Below are 18,028 nucleotides of genomic sequence, written 5' to 3'. Positions count from 1 at the left end.
TGAGGCCATAGGTCAAACCACTACTAGGCCATCAGGGCTTTTTTGCTTCCACTTTTTTTCAATTTTCTTTTACTTTCACGAAATTGAAGCTAAGGGAATAATAAACTATTTTACTACTCGTAATACTCTCATTTGTCCAATTTCTTCAATGATTCAGGCAAAGAAAAAGGTAAATCTATACTTAAGGAGCACTAAGCTATCTGTCGTCTGGTAAAAAATATTATTTATGTGTTGCTGCTTTTCTCTCTGCCTATATTTATTGACGTGTATGGATATGTACATATATATGATATAAATGGTGTGCGGATCGTCTTATTGCGTTGCAGCCAAACGGTTTCTACTTCTTGTGTTAATTTTAAAAAACTTATTGTGGTTTAATCTGACGTATTGCCCAAATTTTACCTGTCCGTATCTCTGTTTTGTATCACTTACTATTTAAAGACAATATGTAAAGAGTCATTGTATTGTATTGTAAATTTCTGTTTGTAAAATACGGCATTATTGGTAGCAATGGCTACACTGAATCACACTAACTGTAGTCTCATAAATCACAGGGAAGCGCCACACAGCGGTTTTGCGACATCTCGATTTAATTAATTACACTTTACAAATGGCAATCCACGTCATCCGTAGGTGTGCTTGTAGCTGAATGGTTTGGCTTACATTGTTGGTTTGTGTTATGACGATTTTGAGTACCAATGAGGGTGTAACGGGTATCTAACGAGCTTGTTTTTAACCCCAGACGCAAAAAGAGGTGTGTTATAAGTTTGACCGCTATGTGTGCTGTGTGTCTGTCTGTCCGTGGCACTGTAGCTCTTAAAACTCGAGAAGCGTTTTTGACATATCAAAATTTAGCGATGGTTCTTAGACTAGTTTTCAAAATCGATTAATTTTTGAGAAATTGAACGAAGTGAAATGTCGGGGTTTTGCAACTTTTTGTTTGTTAGGTTATAGTTTTGACTTACCTAACTATGAAATCAAAAGTACAAGACACGAAATTACACAAACTACAAAACGCTATATCATATAAAAGAAGGAAGGAAGGTTTTGGAAATCTTAAAAAAATGTAAGTTTTGTACGGCGTAATTGTATATTTTGTGTTAAAAAACAACTGCTTTTTTATGAAAGATTAAAGCGAAACAAGAAAGAAGCGGTTTTTAAAAGTAAAAAAAGTAAGTTAAAAGTGACATAAGTCGGGTTTAAAATTGGGTGTTATAAGTTTGTGTCTGTCTTTGTGTCTGTCTGTTGAATAGCTTTTGATACCGATTGACGGAATATTGGAATTCTTTTCGTTCTTTGACGGTTCAACGATCTTTAGACAAGGAAAACGGAAATCCGTCAGTCGGTTAAATATTTTTTGGTAGGTGGGTGGCAAATATTGACAGAGGTGCACCTGGCGGTAAATAGATTTTGCTAGTTTCAGGACACGGCGGAATATCATTCTCCAATAAATCTTGCAATATGTAAATGCCAATGTCTTTGAAATGTAAAATGTTTAACTTTGGCAATCCAAAGACTTGAGCAGTTGGTGCAGATGGGCGGTGCTGATCATTTCCCATTAGAAAGATATCACTTTCTCGTTTGCCTCCCTCTAATAATAAAAAAAAGTTTTTGGTAAAAATTTCATTTTGAATACAAGCTTATTTTGCTGACTGTACTTGTAATTGTCATCCAAACTTATTTCATGGCAAATTGTCGATGCCAAACCATTGAAAGTTCCGTCCAACGACCTGGCCGGACAAGGATTCAATCATTATTTTATTGTCACGTTCACAAGTGAAACATTCCAAATTACAACGGAAATTACAACGGATGGACAGGTTTACAACGGTGGTTTATTTCTAAAATTATATTGGAACATTATGTTTATGATATAACTTTAGGTTATTAATTTTTGAAAGATTTATTTATTTATCCTTATTGAAAGACTGAATCATAGATATTATCTCTTCCATAAAATACCACGAACCCACAAAAGCGTTATAATAATAGGCCCTCAATATTGAAGTTTATCTTTAGAAACCTTTGCTTACATTATTAACTTAGGCTTGACATTATAAACTAAGAGAATATTTTATGAGCTTAAGATAAAGCTACCTAAAGTTCGATCCATCAGCGATATGTTTAAATTTAGATTCTAGTTATACTCGCATTTAAACAGGGTTTACCGCTTAAAATAAGTTTGTATAATTCAATACCATTGGAAATTACTTCATTAGATATGAATAGGCTTAAGGACAAATTAAAGCAGTTTTTCGAATTACATCCACTGTATTCAGTAAATGAGTTCACGGACTTGATTAAAGAAAAGTCCAAATGTACTTAAATTGTTTAAGTACTTAGATTTAGAGTTTGCAATGCATGTAATTAGTTGTAATGACTTGCTCAATGTGACTGATGTTACTTGGCCAAATAAATGAATATGAATATAAATACATATCTAAGGTTCATTTCTTGATTTTCGTTTCTATCTACCATTGCATCAAGCTTCATCATCTCAGCCTATAACGTCCCACTGGTGAGCAAAGGCCTCTGATTCTAAGAAGTCTCAGAAAGAGAGGGCCTGGCCCGTAGTATCCACGCGAGCCTCGTGCGGATTGGGAACTTAGCATCAAGCTTATTAAACACTATATTTACATAACAATATAAAGAAAGCCATTGCTTCATTGACATCTATGTACTAGACTGCATGTTTCTTATATCAAAACGGCGCACGAAAACAGTTTACAGCGCGGTTTGGTGAACAGTTCACTATAGTCTGTTGACGTCCGTGACAGCGGTTGTGTCAAAGTAATATTGATGATTGATGCGCCGCGCGTTTTGTCCCAAACAGCCAGTCTAGTGCCGTAAGTTACATAGATGTCGATGCATTGCTTTCATGTAATTTCACCAAAAACCTTACAAATGGTCCTCATATCAGAAACGTTTTTTTCGCTGTTGTTTTTTGTTTGATTTAAGTAACGGCTAGTTTATGTAGGTACAGTAAAGTTGAACAAACTGAATCATTTTCCAGGGTGGAACCTTTGTTCTACTAAATGTCGTGTTGACGTCTCATAGTTTTGTCAAGAAAGACATAGTGAAATTGATTATTAAAAGGTTCGACCCTGTTACATGAATTAGTTTGTTTGACTGTATTATGTCTCAGAACTTGTCCATGTTTCAGCAAAGTTTTTTTTTATGGTATAGGGGGCAAACGAGCAGGCGGATCGCCTGATGGTAAGCGATTACCGTCGCCCATGGACACCTGCAACACCAGAAGAGTCACAAGTGCGTTGCCAGCCTTTAAGGTAGGAGTACGCTCTTTTCTTGAAAACTTGAAGGGCTTTTCTTGAAAGTCTCGACCTTTTACTTTGTATCGACAAATTAAAATTTCTTCATACAAGTATACCTAGATGTCAAAGTCTATTTAGCCCAAACACTTCGCTTCATGTTTTTATTAACATTTCCCTTAAAATGACATATAATGAGGCGTCTTCAACTTCGCCTCATATCGCAATTTGCAAAGTTCCTACACGACAGGAGGTCCGCATAATAATTGCCTTTAAACTCGGCTCTGTATGGAATTTCCCATTATTTAACGTTTACTGGAGTTATGAGTAAGCGAAACTTCGTCAATTGTTAATTTAAGATTATTGGGTCTTGTTGGAATTCTCTTATTAAATGTGAGTTCTCATGTGTTGCGGCGTTCGTTGGTAAAACAACATTTTGCTACGACTCAGCGCGTAACAATAGATTATGCGTTCGTTTTTAACCCCCGCCGCGCCGCCGCGAGGCTTGAATCATGTTTTTTTTTCAATTTTGTCAATTTAAGGGTTAAAAGCGGCGAATTCTTTATGTTTTATTACAAGTGAATGCTTCAGATTATCGGCATTTTTAATTTCAACTTGATTATTTCTAAATTTTTCTGAGAAAATAGGTTTTGATAGAATAGGAATTCCATCTTATACTCTGCTTATTAAACCAAGATACTAAAGTTTAGTGACAGTATGAAATGTCAAATTTAAAAATAATTTGACCAGCATAGCAAGAATAGTGCTGCTCTCGATTTTGATAAAACGTAATATTTTATAGAAATAAAAATAAAATTAAAGCAATAAATATTCTACTTTCCATAAGCATTGAGCTTTTACATAGGCAGGTCTTGCTTAGAATCACAATGAAACTTAAACATCAACATCTACAAAAAAGTCTAAATACCTCCTAGACGGTGGCATTTTCACCAGACCCATTTTTAATATGTCCTAAGTGCCCTACGTGTGTTAGTACCTACGTCACAGATACACGTATAATATAGGTACTTACCGAAACATTTCGGTGATTACCGGTTGTGGCACATCAGTATTTATGAGATGTAAAAAAACAGGTAACACACGAAACGTTATTTTAGTATCTTGGTTTAATAAACAGAGTATATATCCGGTAAAAGTTACATTAAAAGAAGCTGTCATTCATGATCACTCTTTCGTTCGAGCAATTCATGAAACATGGTTAAACAAATTTTCTAATTTTCGAGAACTTTGATCGTACATCGTTAAACTGAATAAATGCTATTAAATCCAGACGCTTCCAATATAAGACTAAAACAAACTTTAACAATTAATTTCCAAAACACAATTACCCTTTTAGGCTTGGTAATGAAAATTGCGAAGTGAATGTACACACCAAATAGATTTTGTTATGTTTACATTATGTGTTTAAAACTGCTACAGTACTTTCATTGTAGCATGGTGCGGGTGACATCTGTCAATACAAAAGACTAGAGAGTCAAAGTGTCGAAGTTTGAGTCGAAAAAACTAATAAATTAAAATGTTAATCATAATTAATGCCATCATTAATCCGATTATTCCGCTATTATTAATGAGAATATTAGTAAAATTCTAGGCTGGAATATTATTCGCCACTTAAGTAAGGTTAAATGGAGTTTGGAAGAATATTCGTTACCAATGAATATATAACAATCTGATATAACTCAAGATCCATTAAGTCTCATCACTAAACGAGTCTCTGGTGTTACCTCAGGTGTTACGTTACATGCATATTACGGTTCTTCACTTAATTGTGCTTTGAATTTAATTAATATATTATAAATTCTGATAGCTTAAATTTATTTCGTATAACATTTAAGTTCAAATATTTTACGCCAATCATATTTAGGCTACAACTGAAATATACTTCCATATATTTATACCGCAGCAACTTTTTTGAGTAAAAAGAGTATTATGCTACAATGAAAACACTGTAATAGATTTTCTATTACCGGGTGTGGCCTGTAACACGATCAAATAATTAAAACATAGATTGTACTCGTCAAACTGAACAACATTAGTTCAGCGACTTTTAGAAATAAGTAGTTTTTTATTTTTACACTTAAAAGTTTATTCGAAGCAGCAATGTAAAGCACAATGCTTATTTTGTAGCATGACGGGCGACGTCAGGTGGGTTCTAGGATGGGTACATTGATAATAAATAACAGTATTTAATTTTTATGAAAAAGGTAAAAACCAAGGGCTCCATTATTTTTCAATGTGGCTGAACTAATGTTATTCAGTTTGACGAGTACGATCTATGTTTTTATTATTTGCTCATGTTACAGGTGACACCCGGTTATAAATAAGGCAAGCTGTGAAATCGATTGCCGTCCTACATCGGGCAATCTCCCTTCGTGGTGTCAAACAAAAACCCGTTTGTCTTTTGTTGAATAAATCACTGAGATTGTATGCACTGAATTTTTAGTGTATTGTAATTTAACTGGCCTACTGGCGAATTTATTCTATCTGTCATTCAAATCCTATAAAATAACGCTTGTCTTAACCCCTAATAGTAGCTACTCCCTTTGTCACTACGTCTTCTTCTCCACCCACTTTATCACTAAAGAGACACAGCATAATAAATGACTCCTCTAGATCATCGGCTTAACAGGAAAATTACAAATTTTCCTATTTATTTCATAGATATTTTGGTTCGTTAACTCCTTGTAACAATAGCATAAATCATTCTTTTGGAACCGGGTTATTTTATTGGGCGCTTGATATTGATAAATCGCGGATTGACGTACGTGGGGCAAATGAATTTTGTTTTATTGGTCCATGGTTATATTTATTTATTGGCTCGAACCAAATAAATAAATATAACCATGTACCAATAAAACAAAATTTGACAATATTACATAATATAATTCATGCGATGTAAAATTTTAATTAAGGATACTTTAATTTATTTCATTTTTGTTTGCACTTGTAAATATTTTATTTTCAAATATAATTAATAAAAAAAATGTTCTATAATTAAACATTTCTACATGTACTAAGAAACATTTCTGGTGGGTACCTACATGTCTGAAGAAACATCGTGAGTAAACTTGTACAAACCTGCGAAGCAATTTACTGGTGTGTGTGAAGTTCCCAATCCGCAATGGCAATCCGCAATCTCGTTCTGAGAGGAGGCTTGTGTCTATCAGTGGGACGTATATATAGGCAGGAATGATGATATATCTGACGTTCCATGTAAGGGTTTTTCGTTAATTTTATCAATTCGAAAATAATGTCACATCTTTGAAATGTTCGTTAACTTCAATTAAAAATGAAATGGTTTTTAGTAAACCTTGTCCAAATATCCGCTAAATTACCAAATTAATTTTTAACGCCCACCGCTAATAAGAGATGTTATAAGTTTGACACCATTGTCTGTCTGTGTGTGGCATCGTAACTCTTAAACAGACGGACCGATTTCGATGTGGTACTTTTACGTGAAAGCAAGTTTCATTGTGATGGTCTTTAAAGTCGTTACCGTTATTTAAAATCGGTTCAGATGTTTTTATTCAGGGTTTTTCAACTGTTTTAAGCTGGTTAACATATTATTGTAGTGTGATATATTCAACGGGTTATCAGCTCGTTTGTAACATTTAACTGTCATAATCAGTATCCATCTGTGTCGAAATAAAATTGACAGTAAGTGACTAACAAAAGACCTTTGTTCGAAACCACTTGAACATGTCATATCAGAAGCATGTAACCCTTCTTTTTATGATGCTCAGGCATCGCATAAAATGCTTTTTATGGGTTATGTCGCTTCGTATTATATAGCGAAGGTTAACTATTTCAGGGCATATAGAACATAAAATTTGATAGACTTGCAGTTGATAAAGAGCGAAGAAATAACTGGGTTTAGAGATGAAATACGCGCGCTAAAGTAAAAGAAAGAAATAAAATAAAGAATGAAAACACATTTGTTCACAACACAAGACACAACAATAGTATTAAGTACAAATAGACAACACGTAGGAAAGGTATGTGTCGTTGCGGTTGTGAATCGGACACTGGCTCAGCATAATGCTGAAGCGTTAATAATAAACACCCCACCGCTGATTTTCAGCCAGCACCGTTGGTGAAGTACGTGGTAAGTTTCATAAGTCATTTTAAATTTAATGGTGTAACTATTTTTGGATGCTTATCACGCAGGGTAGCACGAACTTGCTTTTACAATAATGGACTAAGAGAGAGGAGGAAGCCTTTGCACAAAAAAAGAGTTTTTTGGGTGCGTCAGGCGGGATTCAAATTCGTACAAATGTGACAAACAGCCCCAAGCGCTCACGCCCACCCGACCCACACAAAGATTTTGATCGCTTGTGTCATCGATTTTGATCGATGCCCATATGGTGGCATGTGATACCATCTATCGCAACTAAATACGGTTCCAACGTAAGTAATGACGTACCAGTTTATTTTTCAAATATGATTTGTTTTTTGCCAGCACGTTGGTTCGAAATCCAAAATCATATGAAAACGAAAGGGATTTTCGGGTGAGCCGGGTGATATTCAAACTCGCATCGTTCTGGATATACTAGCCAAGTTCGATTCACCGTTAAATCTACGCAAGCTGCTGCTAAACAGTTTGGCGTCCTGTATGACGCTAGAAGGTATGACCTACATTTGACTACCAATACTACAATACTTTATAGCGGTGAAGGAAGGTAAAATAAATTCAAATTTCAATAGTAGGATCTCCGAACCTCCGTTAACTACACCTGGATCAATCAATTTGTTAGACGTAGCTCATGTCCGAAAAAATCACAATCACATTTTGAGATGGTCTACTAATTGTCACAATACACACCTACCCCCAACAGCTTTTAGTTCTTTGAACAATACGGTATTTGACTATTTTTTGCATGATCAATAAATTAAAAATGCACAACGTCTGTTATCGGATAGAGAAATAATTTTTAAGCTACTTCTACAAATAACAAAGTTGTAAAGGTTTGAATTACAAGATTAGACAGAGAAAGACATACTTGCATGTGACATCACACGCTAGTAGCGCCATACTTGCTGCATAGAGAAAAGCGTTTGAGAAAGAGACGGGTATATGGATTTCTCAAAAAAACACTTTAAATCCAATATTCAACCGATTTAAGTTTTCTCTTCGCTTAACACTGTCTGTATCTCTATACTTTCATAATAATATAATTACTATGAGACATGGCAAGTTCAAGAGTTGTCAAATACCGTATTGCTCATACTTTTGGATAAACACAACCAACCACTCATAATTTTTGGAATATTATAATAGTAATAAAAACTTTTACCACTTCTGAAACTGTTTTTAAAAGTTTGCTTAACGGCCTCACCATGTCCTCGAGCGAGAAACGGCACGTCAAGCGTTTTTCTCATACATTACGTATGTTGTCAGTTAACCACAAGTGCAAGTACTTTTTGACTATGCAATGAACAGGGAAATCGCTCTCCGCGCCGTCCTGGCTGAGCCGAGATAGTGACGAAAAATTATAATCTACGTTTTAGAGATTCTTCTCGGGCAGCGTGACCTTATTATGTTGTACAAGCTAGTTTAATGAAAGTTTATTTTACGTTATACATATTTATAACAGAATTAGATAGGGTTGACTAGCTCCTCTGATGTTATTTACGAACTGAGTTTCAGGGACATTTTAGCCTTCTTGATCGAGCGACCTAACCTAGGACTGGCTGACAACACATTTAGATTTCGAGCTTCGCTGGATGTAGATTATTTTTGGACGGTGTTGAGTTCAAGGAATTCAGAAATTAGTTTGGCACTTGAAATTCCGTATGGTAGCATCAGTTTAATACATCAGTGGGTAGCATCATCCATTTATCTGTAATGTATTATGCGGTAAATTACATTCACCAAAAAGGTAAACAGAAAAATTCACGATTAATTGAAATAAAAAGATATTTTTTTATAAACTTTGGTATCAATAACATTTATTGAAATGAAAAAAAAAATATATAATTAATATTTTTTATTTTGCCATTTTATATGTCCCACTGCTAGGCAAAGGCCTCTCCCTCAAAATATTGTAAAAAAATATTTTTGAATACAATACAACTTTTGTTGACTAAACTAGCGTTATTATCTAAATTATCTATCCGTAGAAAATTTCAAGTCAATCATATCCCTAAAAGCGGCTTGAGATTAAAATTGCTTATTTGTAACGTGTCTGTTGTTTTTATTTTTGTCTTTTGTTTTTTATTATTATTCTCTTTATTTATTTTTATATTCTTAGGATTAGGTTTTTATAATAGTTATAAGAAGTAAAATACAGAAACGTACATACAAAATAAAAATATTACAAAAACCTAACCTAGTTTGCCGCCGGTAACGGGGCAGGGCCCAAGCTACCGGTGGTCAGGGCCGCAGAGTGAGGAACCTCCGGACGATGCGTGCCGTGTCCAGAAGTACCGCCTTCTGTATCTGGCCCTTGATCCAGCCATCTAGCGAGAGTCTCTTGAGATGTTGGTCGAGACTCTTCGCTTTTAGGCCGTTTGCCGAAACGACTATCGGGACAATGATCGTCGAGTCAACATCCCACATAGCAGTCACCTCGTGAGCCAAGTCAAGGTACTTGCTGAGTTTGTCCTTCTCGGCCTTCACGAGGTTCTCGTCATGTGGGATGGTGATATCGACGAGCACTGCCTGCGGGTTTGATCGATCTGTCAGCACGATATCAGGTTTATTGGCTACAATAGTACTGTCCGTGATGACAGATCGATCCCAATAGAGCGTGGCACGACCATTTTCGAGAACTGGCGCAGGGACATACCTATAATACGGCACCTCAGAGTCTACAAGGCCTTATCGAAGAGCAAGTTCCTGGTGGATAATCCTGGCTACTAAGTTATGTCTGTGCAAATACTCACCGTTAGCAAGATGAGAACAACCGGAGATAATACGCCTGAGTGACTCCCCAGGAAGGCGGCATACCCGACAAATGTCGACCGTACCGTCCTTCAGATATACCTCCGGTAGTTGTTCGTCACGATATTTTCAACTTATTATTATTATTTTTCCTACCTTTTTGGACACTGTGTAGTTCTAAATTTTCGTCTTATTTGGTGTGTTTTTGTTATGTGCATTGTATTTTTTTTAATGTGGCAATAAATGTATTTTTATTTTTTAACACACAAACAGGCATTACAAGTAAAATTAAAGTTTTTCTACTCAGTTCTTTCTTTTCAATCGACAAGGTAACTAGGTCAATTTTATAAATAAACCGAGTAAAACTACTAGTAAATCAAGTAAACTTAAAGCCGGCAGTGCGGCCGCTTGCATAGTTTACTTGATTCACAGTCACGCGGTTAAAAACCGCGGCGCCTAGTGCGGCTTATGCCTAAATACAGCAACATGCTAATATACAGCACAACCATAATTTATTAATTCCATCACGGGTAGGTAACTAGAGGCTTAGAAATCCCGAGTTATCTCAAGCTCAAGCTTTTCATGGTCGACGAAATTGTTGGTGTAATTCAACGCTTGTTCTCAAAGTAAAGTCTAACCGGGGGAAACGACATTTTGTCCCGACAAATTATACGGCGGGAGTTAATGTGAGATCTCGAGGCTTATTTTTACAAGTTGTTAGTTATTTTACTAAATTTATAAACACAAGACAAGCAAGACAGTTAAATTTTTTCCTACAGTTAAGTAACGCTTTGTAAACATCAAAAATAATGACGGTGCGCAAAATTGTACTTAAAAAAATATTATTGAATTAAAGGCCTATGATGTTGGAGGGCTAATCAATTTTTTCAATATTGGTCCCTAATTGGCCTAAGTATTCAGAATTTAAAAGGTAGATCGGCTTGCAGTTTTAGCTACCTTTTACTGACAATGTCTATAGTTCGGGTTGCGCACTGGGATGGAAGAGATGAACAAAGTAGGTAGCTAATAATCTTTAATATCACACATGTATGTTATAGAAAATAAGTTCAGAAGGCGGGCTAACCAGGCGGGAGTCGGGGCGCGTGGCAAGTAAGGTGGTTGTGTACCGACTGGCGTCCGTTGGCCGCGGGCCCCGCGTGGTTAGCTAAAATGCTGATCACACAATATGTGGCAGGGGTGTCGCCACACAGTAAATGACTATTGAATACGTTTGTTATTCTGTGAAACCCGCTTGACGTACTTAACGTAGCGTCCAGTTAGCATAGCGTTTAGTGAATGGTGCAGTTGCTATTATCGGAATATAATTTTGGATAAGGATTTTTGTTCTTAAAATGCCTTTCTATTTTACTTTTTGTCTTGTGAGGTGACATAGATAGGTAATATTTGCAATCCCGGTCCACTATCGAGGTTTTTCAGACAACTTTTCAAATTTCTTTCGACAGCCCAGACTTTGCTCATCGCAATAAGTTGTTGAAATTGAAAAGCAGTAGATGAGCACGGATGTTTTGCAGCGGGATCCTGCGCTACAAATTTGTCCGTGGGTCTAGCAAAGCCGCGTCACTCTACATTAATGTAGGAAAAACGTTATTAAAAAGTTCCCGGTAAACAATTAAGTTTAGTTGCCTTCTGTAATTAGTTTTGTTTTGATTACAGTTTGGTTTCCTTATTATATTAATGTTTTGTTTTCCTGGTATAAAAGTACTTCCTGTATTAATTTATGGGTAAGAAATAATTAGCTACTATCTCATTACTAAGGTTTGGTTCCCGTCGAAGATTAAAAATAGGCTAAACCTCTTCTAAATGAACCAGGACAAATCCTTTCTTAGTGGATCTTCATGATACTTATGGTTAGGTATCTCCTTCTCTTTCTTTGTCAGCGTGTTTTCCTCATCGTGATTGAGCATGGATAGGGATTTATCTTAAATTTCAAGTATCTAGCTCCTGTGGTTTATGTTGTGCATTGTTTTCTTTCAGCCAGTCGGTTTTTTGGGACATTGAGCTTAAACGGCTAGGCCGAATATACTAGATTCTTGCTTTTGTTTGTTTTTGGCAGTTTTTATTTTATTCTATATGAGGCGCTTTAGGTATTAGATATGAGGAATTGCAGTCGGGACAAATCAATTATGGACAACTGAGAAGAGAAGGCTCATACAGTGCTGGACTCTCACCGTCTAAAAAACCCGGTTGCATGTATCCAGCTCCATAGAGCTTATTACGGGGAGTGAGTCGGATGGGTTTTCGTATCACCCCCAAAGTCTTGCGTCAGTCATTGCTGGAAAGCTGGGAGAGGATCAGGCATTCTCACGTGGCTCTGTGCGGTGCTTGGGATAGTCTTTTTTATTGATGTCCATTGGTTTCTTCCTTGACCGAGCCTAGCCTTTTTACTTACAATCAGTAAATAGAGGTACTGCTTTTATATCGGAGGTACTGTTTGATAATATGAAATAAATAAATGTTTAATTTTACTTCATCAATATCATCTCAGCTTTAGGACGGCCTCTCCCATAGACCTTTAGTTGCTTCGGTTGGCAGCGACTTACATCTACCGTGAACCTGCAGCTTTAACTAATTCTATTTATCTACCTAATTCCTCCATCTCCCCCATCATCTCCATCTCTAATTTTATTTACATAATTATCAACAAATCAACACGCGAACTTCACTTTTATCTAATCAAGAGTGTATAATAATTAATTTACACATAATGCAACTTCTAAATTCTAAACTTTCAGAAACACAAAGGAAATAACTAAGAAGGGGTTTCATTTAGTGTTACCCACATCACGCTAAATTCATTATGTTGACGTTATGAAAAGGAATTCGTTAAGTATAATGTAATATAGTAATTTTCACTCTCTTTAAAATAACATTTAATTTTAGTCCTCTAGTAAACTAATAAGGACAATGTTTGAAATATTTTGAAAGACGATAGTGATAAAAAATAATTAAGTACCTTGCTTTTCTGTTTAACCATGAAGAGCAAGCAAGCAAAAATGTAAATTGAGGAGCAAATTAAAAGTCACTTCATTGAAATATACCTCCGCAAAAAACGCCGGAATCAATCAATTAAGTATTTAAACCTCGATTTTTCCAGCATTTTTTTTATGCAGCGTGGAAACTACTAACTAACTAACTAATTTATTTAATGACACTATAAGCAAGCAGGCAAATATAAATAAAAAAATGTAGGAAGCATAGTAAATAGACACTACAAATGGTCTGTAGATAGTGTGCAAAGCACAGCTATGCCTAAGAAAACATTCAATAGCAAGTGACTTCTATATCGGGAAAAAACTTGGAGTAGAATAAGGGGAGTGAAAGTTGAATACTGCTACTGAAAGAGATAGATATATCTAGAAGCTTTTGAGATTTGATGCTGGAATTCTAATTCGATACAGTAGATTTTTATTAATATTTTGCAGTAAAGAAGAGAAGAGAGGAAGGAGTTGAGGATCAGTTAGTTAACCTTGACGATAACTTTCTTGGGAATATAGTGTGTATTTTTGCAGTTATACCAGTGATTGTGATAATAATACTGAGTGGCAAAAAATCTGGCCCTCAAATGTATGCAGAAATAGATAATTTTGTATGGAGAGTGGGCAAAATTTTGTGCCGCTGAGTATATTATGAACAAATATTTTGACATTATAATAATTTTAAAATACTATCTATAATCTTACTAATTCAAGTCACCATCGCAAGAAACAATCAACTCCGAAATTCAATCACAAAATCCACTTCCAAAAGACACCTACACATCACTGAAGTATATTGTCCAAAAAGCCTTATTAACTCTGCCATTTACATAGAAACTCAATTACAATAAGGCTGGCATAAAATCAGAGCACGTTTGAAGGTTTAGAAGGGCTTTTCCAGGACTATTAACACTTATAAATTCTGCACCTACCCAGAGGTATTTTGCTGGCAAACTTTGAAGTCAACGTCAGTGTTGCAATAAGTGATTGAATTATCGATAGTTTTTTGACTTTGAAAAATAAAGACAATATCAGTAATATTCATACTTTAGTTGTATCCATTGTGATTAAAACCAATAATATTGGTACAATATATAGGGTTATCAAGCAAATTATTTCTATGAAGTGTCAATGAGCAGGCCATACTAACACGGAGAATGTATGGCCGTTGCTGCCGAAAAATTTTCGAATGGAAACCGCGGATCGGCAAGCGCAAAGTAGGACGACCACCAACACGATGAACGGATAACCTGGTTAAAGCCGAGGGTTCACGGTGGATGCAGATCGCTTAAAACTGAAGCAACTGGAAATCTATGAGGGGAGAGGGGCTATGTCCAGCAGTGGACGTCCTACGGCTGATAATATGATGAGATGATAATTATCACCTAAGTTATCAATACTTAGAGCATACTGAAAGTACAGCACGCTTCCCGGACTGGCAGAGACCCAGGCTTGATTCATAGACTGCAGCATTTCTTTACTGTTTTTTCAAATGTGTTTTGGATACAATAAGGCGAACTACGTTTAATCCTTTCCTAATGAAGAAATTAGTTTCTTCATTGATTCATTTGAAGTTACTTTGCTAGCTTTCATTTAATCACGTGCCGTTGATAATGTAATTAAATATGTTTCACTTGATTTAGCTGAGGTTCAGGTTAAATCTCGGTAGAGGGAGACACTTTTTGAAAGTATATTCCTCAATAATCAATTTTCATGTAAAGTCTCCGGTGAAATTAAAGCGTTAACTCAAGGGTTTAAGTTTTAATGCGCAATGTTTGCGCATTTTTCACTTTGAAATCATGTAACAGGAACACAAACGACGACTGAAGGACTCTCTCCAGAAATCGCTTTCTATACGAGTACACTTTTATATTTCACTATTTTTCTTTCTTTTTCCTTCTTCTTCCTGCTTTCTACTTCTTCTTTTTTCTTTTACTACCACATTATTCAGCTTAATGTGATTAATTCTTTTGGCATTGGAATTCGATGGTCGCAGCATTTTCAAATAATAATGTTATGGATTTTGTGGCACCGTCATGTCAAATTATGCTTATAAAAAACTAAACCCATATCAAAATACTTCAGTAGTCATACGATTGAGAGCTTGTTTGTGTTAGTTCATGTTACCTGCTCATACAGAAGGCAACTCATGCTAAACTTGGAAAACATTTCCTAAAAATTTCTAGCACGATAAATCAACGATTCCAGCAAACTAATGGGTCTAAATTATTAATGTTATTACTTGAAGGCCCTCATTAAGAAGTTGTTTACTAATTCCATGCAGCGCTAACTTGGACAAAGAAATTAGTTGAGAGGTGAGAGCGAACTTTTAATTTATTCACTTGCCAATTTGAATAGCAAACTAGTGGAGTGGCTCCGGATTAGATAGAGTTGAAAATATTTTGAGGGCGCGTTTAAACTTGGTATTTGGGTATTTTAAGTGTACGTATCACATCTCAAAAGTAGTTTAATTAATTAGTAGTTTTTAATACAGGATTTTTTGCTGGCTGCCATTGCATTGTTATCTAAGCTACATGTTCGAACGAAATTTTAAGTCAAATAGATTATTTATAAGATAGAAGTAAATTAAATTCGATTGAAAGATTTGACTTTGAACGAACATAATAAACAAACATTTTAAAGATTTCCTGTAAACAACTTAAGCACATTAGGATACAGGCAGATCCCCCTGTTTAACGCCTTTTTAATGTCACATTGTATTTTATACCAGGTATAAAAATATTAACTATATTTTCGTTCCTATTTGTACAAAGGTCGCATCGCGGGTTAGCAAAGATCACCTTTCATCCGTAAGATGCTGATACTCTTTGTGTTTTACAATATGAAATGGATTATGATAAAAGGTCTCAGGTATTATCTGAGAATTTCTTAATCTACTTACTAAGAGATAAGAATTTTCTGAGTGAAAAGCTTACGAAAAGAGTTTTAGTAAGCGTCGTTGTTTGTAGAAACTTGTTGGTTTTGCGTTAGGTACCTAACTTTTGTTGCTTGTTTTTTTTTCTGAAATAGAAGTGGTTTTTTATAAACATGTTACAAGCTTTTGTTCGATTACTAGCAAATATAATGGTGACCAAAGTTCTAGTCTCAGAGGAGCACGATTATCAAGAAAATTTGCATTTATCCTAGATTTGACAACGGCGAATAGGCTAAATCCAAAAAATATAAATACCGGGAGTGGCCTGTAATAGGAGCAAATAATTAAAACATAGATTTTACTCGTCAGACTGAACGACATCCGTTCAGCAACTTTTAAAAATACATAGTTTTTTTTATTTTTATTACACTTAAAAGTTTATTTGAAGAAGATATGTAAAGCAAAATGTGTAATGTTTGTGGTGCGACAGGCTCGTCAATATACATTGAAAACAGTATTTAATTTGTATAAAAAAGGGGAAATCTGAAGATTCCATTATTTTCAAAAGTCGCTGAACTAATATCAACGAGCCTGACGAGTACGATCTATGTTTTAATTCTTTGCTCCTCTTGCAGGCTACACCCGGTATAATTGTTCGTCAGTTTTGTTTATAAAAGTCGGATTTCCATAATTTTTCAAGTTATTTTTCGACCACTTCCTGATATATCCACACCGTTGGTAGTAACACAGTAAAAACTGGCAAAGCTATTAATAATTAGTTCTCAAAGTTACAGTAAAAGCAAAGTATAAAAATATCCTTAAAGTTAACCAACCTAATGAAATCAAACAAAGAAGCTTAAAAAGACGAACACTTTTTTCTAAACACTCAAGAGCATTTTTAATTAACTTTAACAGGTTATCCATTAAATGTATGAGACGTATAAAGACGAGAATTAATTATACTAGGAACAGCTTCAGTTTAATTTTGAGGGAATTTTAATTTTGTCCCGAGGAGCTGGGACAGTAATAGAGACGTGAACATGATGCTCCGTGGATATTTAGTTCATTCTAGCATCGCATGGCGGCTGACTGTGCGGAGGTATGTGGTAGAACAGACTGTCTTAATGTGCAGATTACTTGAATGACGACTGTTCCATTCATTCAGAAGACCAGTTCACATTTCAGAGTAGCTTTTTAAGGTATCACAATGTATTCAGACTAGTATTAAATTCTTGACAAAAGAGTACCTACTGTGCATGCTTTTTTATGGAGTTGTATTTTTTCCGTGTTGTGCTTGGTTTTAGAATAAGACGGGTACATCACTTCACGTCGCTGTTACGCGAGTAAAGAACGTGTCGGAGTCTGTGCAGCAACGCTCTCTGTTGTCAACTGGGAACTCCGGACTCCAGTACCACTACCATGAGTTTACGGTGACCGTACTTGATAGCGACGGCGTAAATTATTTGTATGGGGAATTGCACATAATTTACGCCGTCGCTATCGAGTACGGTCACTGTAAACTCATGGTAGTGGTACAGTACTGCTGAGTGGAAGGAAGGCCGCAACCACCACATTATTTTTACAAAAAAGTCGTAACAAAGGTTCGCTGCTGCTGCTCCACAATTGACTACCACGATCACTTGGTCAAGAGTGTAGCGACTTAGACGAAGAAATACAAAAACTGCTTTACCAAAATAAAAATAAAGTAATCAAAACTTTTTTTCTGTAATTAAACCTCAAAGGGCTCTTTATTAATATGTATTCATTTATTCAAACAAAATAATTATTTAGGTAGTTATATAAAAAAATAAAACATAAAATTAACTAAAAAGCTCTTTTAGCAACTCTTTTGAAAAGGCCATCATTGTCAATAAAAATTTGCGGTAAGACGCTTGGCAGAGATATACTACTAATATTATAAATGCGAAACTTTATAAGTCTGATTGTTTGTGTGTTTGTTTGTTACTTCATCACGTCTAAACCG

At 35.5% G+C, this 18,028-nt stretch overlaps 1 long non-coding RNA gene across 1 annotated transcript; it reads left to right on the top strand.

The window, feature by feature from the left end:
• The first annotated feature begins 7,174 nt into the window (after positions 1-7,174).
• LOC141440562 (uncharacterized) lies at positions 7,175-17,440 on the top strand. The gene is made up of 3 exons (XR_012452720.1): positions 7,175-7,395; positions 7,750-7,915; positions 17,349-17,440. It is a non-coding gene; the product is annotated as an uncharacterized lncRNA (long non-coding RNA).
• Positions 17,441-18,028: the final 588 nt, after the last annotated feature.

Source organism: Choristoneura fumiferana, chromosome 22, assembly GCF_025370935.1.
Source record: "Choristoneura fumiferana chromosome 22, NRCan_CFum_1, whole genome shotgun sequence".
Lineage (NCBI taxonomy): Eukaryota > Metazoa > Arthropoda > Insecta > Lepidoptera > Tortricidae > Choristoneura > Choristoneura fumiferana.
Note: the sequence above shows the minus strand (reverse complement) of the source record. Positions and strands in the feature narration are given on the sequence as shown.